Source organism: Diabrotica undecimpunctata, chromosome 5, assembly GCF_040954645.1.
Source record: "Diabrotica undecimpunctata isolate CICGRU chromosome 5, icDiaUnde3, whole genome shotgun sequence".
Classification (NCBI taxonomy): domain Eukaryota; kingdom Metazoa; phylum Arthropoda; class Insecta; order Coleoptera; family Chrysomelidae; genus Diabrotica; species Diabrotica undecimpunctata.
The window spans coordinates 74,626,174-74,631,262 of NC_092807.1; positions in this window are offsets into that span (position 1 = coordinate 74,626,174).

Here is a 5,089-nt window from a genome sequence, read left to right on the forward strand (position 1 = left end):
CTGTTTTCTGTTTCGGATTTCCTCTTCTGTTGTAGTTGTAGTTGTAGCAAATATCCCCTGGGATAGAAAGCTTTTTTAAAATCTTCGCTGAAATCTGTCCATGACTTCCAATTTTTGTTATTGTTTCTGTACCATAACAAAGCGTGATCTCCTAATAATTCTGGTAATGCTCTTAGTAGATCTTGTTTATCGATCTCGTAGGCCAAGCTTAATTCGTCTATCCTCTCTAAGAATTCTATTGCATCCGAATGTTTCTTGTCGAGTGTGTGTTCCACTTTCGTACTTGATTTAACAATTCTGGTTGCCCCATTTGTTTCGTTATTGTTAATTCCTGTAATTGTCTTCGGATGCCCGAAATTTCCTGGGCCAGTGTGTCGAATTCTGTTCCCTTGGAAGTTTTTTCTTTTGGGATTGTTCCTGTAGCTTCCTCGCGATTTTTAAAATAGGTTCTGAGTCGTGCTCTCAATTCGTCGACGGTTCCCTTGGGATCTAAGCCGCATTTTTCGGCCTCGCTCTGCAATTCCTCTTTGCAAAGTCGGTTTATCCACGACGTACCTATTACTGAGTCTGTGTCTTTATCTGTCTGCATGTTATTAATTTTGCTCGGGCGCCAGTTTGTGATGGGTAGCTCTTTCGGGGCGACAGACTCAGTAAAACACAGGTTTGAAATAAAAATAAATCTATTAATTTAGTATATATACAATAAATAAAAATAAAATGAAATCTATGTCCCCGTCTGGGTCCCGCGATGAATGAGTTCCCCGGCGAACGTCTATAAAAGAAAAGAAACTAATTATTACTAGTAAAGAAATGAAATAGCAGACCCACGGTAATGTTCAATACACAATACTGATGGGTTCCGCTTAGCTAAGGACAGAGTACGATCCTCAATACGGAAATCTCTCTGTCCGGGTTGGCTCTGTGCAGATCCACGGTAATGTTCAATACACAATACCGATGGGTTCCGCTTAGTTAAGGACAGAGTATGATCCTCAATACGGAAATCTCTCTGTCCGGGTTGGCTCGCAGGTTCACTACACCGGCGAGTCAGGGAGCCTAGAGCGCTAGATACAAGACTGTCTAATTCCGCTATTCACACGCCTTAAATAGCCGTTCTGAATCCCACTTCGCCGTCACGTTGTAGAAGTGGATGCGCAAATATTGACACTCCCACGGTTCGAACTGTTAAACGACCAGAACATCGTTACAAAACTAAAAATACGAAAAATGCTTGAAAACGCGAAAAACACCGAAAAACACTAAAACACGAAAATTGCCGAAAAAGGCAAAAAACACCGAAAAATGTTAAAAACTCGAAAAAGTTTGCTAGTATCCGAGACGAGACTCTCGGGGACCAATCTACTCTCATTCCAAGACAAGGTTAACGATCTGGGCCCGTACACACCTCTTTTGGCTTTACAACGCCAATCGTGTTGTCGTTGTCCTGGCACGTACACGCCTGGAGATTTAAGAGTGGTAGAGGAGAGATCCTCGACAGCGACCTGTCTACGTGCGAGGTGGAAATTTCTCTGCCTGCGTCACCTGTCCGCCCGAGAGAGGGGATAACAGATATGTGAGGTAATCGCAACACAGGTACTACGGGGAGGTGGCGCCCCACGATGCGTACGCGTATGCGTATGCGTCGTGCCACTTTCATTTTGGTGTCGGACTTGTAGGAGCAGTGGAGGCGCTAACAGTCGTATGCCGAAAGGCCAGGTAGACCGGGGTCCTGCCAAATTTTATTTGTAGGGCACAAAACATAGCAATGTGTATGCTTGTGTGTGCGTGTGTGTGAGGGTGTGTGTGTGCGCGTATGTGTGTGCGTTTGTGTGTGTGTGTGTGCGTGCGTGTGTGTGTGCGTGCGTGTGTGTGTGTGTGTTGTGTGTGCGTGGGTGTGTGTTAGTGCGTGGGCGTGTGTGTGTGGACGTGTGTGTGTGTGTGTGTGTGTGTGCGTGTGTCTGTGTGCGTAGGTGTGTGTGTCTGTGCGCGTGTGTGTGTGTGCGTGTGTGTGTGTGCCTCCGTTCGGCTCGCGGAGATAAGAATACTGCCGAGGCAAGAAGGCCCTCCCTGTCGTAAGAGGCGACTAATGGGTAGGAATCGAGAGGTGGAGAGTGTTTGTGTGTGTGCGTGTGGGTGAGTGTGTATGTGTGTGTGTTTGTGTGTGTTAGTATTTGTGTATGTGTGTGTGTGTGTGCGTGTGTGTGCGTGCAGGTGTGTGCATGTTTGTATGTGTGCTTGTGTGCGTGTGTATGTGTTTGTGTGTGTGTGTGTTTGTGTGTGTGTGTGTGTGTGTGTGTGTGTGTGTGTGTGTGTGTGTGTGTGTGTGTGTGGTGGGTGTGTGTGTGTGGTGGGTGTGTGTGCGTATGTGTGTGTGTGTGTGCGGTGTGTGTCTCCGTTCGGCCCGCGGAGATAAGAATACGGCCGAGGCAAGGAGGCCCTGTCCGCCGGCACGTACACGCCTGGAGATGGTAGAGGAGAGATCTTCGACGGCGACCTGTCTACGTGCGAGGTAGAAATTCCTCTGCCTGCGTCACCTGTCCGCCCGTGAAAGGGGATAACGGATATGTGAGGTAATCGCAACACAGGTACTACGGGGGAGGTGGCGCCCCACGATGCGTACGCGTATGTGTGTGTTTGTGTGATGTGTGTGCGTGTGCGTGTGTGTGTGTGCGTGTGTGTGTGTGTGGCCTCCGTTCGGCTCGCGGAGATAAGAATACGGCCAAGGCAAGAAGGCCTTCCCTGTCGTAATAGGCGACTAATGGGTAGGAATCGAGAGGTGGAGAGTATATGTGTGTGTGCCCGTGTGTGTGTGTGTATGTGTGTATGTGTGTGTGTTTTTGTGTGTGTGTGTGTGTGTGTGTGTGTGTGTGTGTGTGTGTGTGTGTGTGTGTGTGTGTGTGTGTGTGTGTGTGTGTGTGGTGGGTGTGTGTGTGCGTATGTGTATGTGTGTGCGTGTGGGTGTGTGCGTGTTTGTGTGTGTGAGTGTGTGCGCGTGTGTGTGTGTTTGTGTGTGTGTGTGTGTGGTGGGTCTGTGTGTGCGTGTGGGTGTGTGCGTGTGTGTGGGTGTGTGTCTCCATTCGGCCCGCGGAATTAAGAATACAGCTGAGGCAAGGAGGCCCTGCCTGTCGTAAGAGGCGACTAATGGGTAGGAATCGAGTCACGGTCACCGGTCTACATTCCTAGTATCCGAGACGAGACTCTCGGGGACCAATCTACTCTCATTCCAAGAGAACCAGGCAAGGTTAACGATCTGGGCCCGTACACACCTCTTTTGGCTTTACAGCACCAATCGTGTTGTCGTTGTCCCGGCACGTACACGCCTGGAAGTTTAAGAGTGGTAGAGGAGAGATCCTCAACGGCGACCTGTCTCCGTGTGAGGTGGAAATTCCTATGCCTGCGTCACCTGTCCGCCCGTGGGAGGGGATAACGAATATGTGAGGTAATCGCCACACAGGTACTACGGGGGAGGTGGATCCCCACGATGCGTATGCGTCGTGCCACCTTCATTTTCGTGTCGGACTCGTAGGAGCAGTGGAGGCGCTAACGTTCGTATGCCGAAAACCAGGTAGAACGGGGTCCTGCCAAATTTTATTTGTAGGGCACAAAGCATAGCAATGTGTATGTGTGTGTGTCTGTGTGTGTGTGTATGTGTTTGTGTGTGTGTGTGTCTGTGTGTGCGTGTGTGTGTGGGTCGGTGTTTGTGTGTGTGTGTGTGTGTGTGTGTGTGTGTGTGTGTGTGTGTGTGTGTGTGTGTGTGTGTGTGTGTCTCCTTTCGGCTTGCAAGAAGGCCGTGCCTGTCGTAAGAGGCGACTAATGGATAGGAATCGAGTCACGGTCGCCGGTCTACATTCCTAGTATCCGAGACGTGACTCTCGGGGACCATTATACTCTCATTCCAAGAGAACCAGGCAAGGTTTATCGAGCTGGGCCCGTACACACTTCTTTTGGCTTTACACCACCAATCCTGGTGTCGGTGTCCCGGCACGTACACGCCTGGAGATTTAAAAGTGGTAGATGAGAGATCCTCGACAGCGACCTGTCTACGTGCGAGGTGGAAATTCCTCTGCCTGCGTCACCTGTTCGCCTGTGGGAGGGGATAACGGATATGTAAAGTAATCGCAACAGAGGTACTACGGGGGAGGTGGCGCCCCACGATGCGTACGCATATGCGTATGCGTCGTGCCACCATCATTTTCGTGTCGGACTCGTAGGAGCAGTGGAGGCGCTAACGCTCGTATGCCCAAAACCAATTAGAACTGGGTCTTGCCAAATTTTATTTGTATGGCACAAAGCATAGCAATGTGTATGTGTATGTGTGTCTGGTTGTGTGTGCGTGGCTGTGTGTTAGTGCGTGTGTAGGCGTGCGTGTGTGTGTGCGTGTGTGTGCGTGTGTGTGTCCCCGTTTGGTTAACGAGCTGGGCCCGTACAGACCTTTTTGGCTTTACAGCACCAATCCAGGTGTCGGTGTCCCGGCACGTACACGCCTGGAGATTTAACAGTGGTAGATGAGAGATTCTCGACAGCGACCTGTCGACGTGCGAGGTGGAAATTCCTCTGCCTGCGTCACCTGTTCGCCTGTGGGAGGGGATAACGGATATGTAAAGTAATCGCAACAGAGGTACTACGGGGGAGGTGGCGCCCCACGACGCGTACGCGTATGTGTGTGTTTGTGTAAAGTGTGTGCGTGTGTGTGTGTGTGCATCCGTTCGGCTCGCGGAGATAAGAATACGGCCGAGGCAAAAAGGCCCTCCCTGTCGTAACAGGCGACTAATGGGTAGGAATCGACAGGTGGAGAGTGTATCTGTGTGAGCGTGTGTGTGTGCGTGTGGGTGTGTGTGTGTGTGTGTGTGTGTGTGTGTGTGTGCGTGTGTGTGTGCGTGTTGGTGTTTGCGCGTGTGTGTGTGTGCGTGTGTGTGCATGTGTGTGTAAGGTGGGTGTGTGTTTGTGTGTGTGTGTGTGCATGTGTGTTTGTGTGCGTGTGTGTGTGTATGGGTGTTTGTGTGTGTGTTGTGTGTGTGTGCGTGTGTGTTTGTGCGTGTATGTCTGTGTGCGTGTGTGTGTGCGTGGGTGTGTGCGTGGGTGTGTGTTA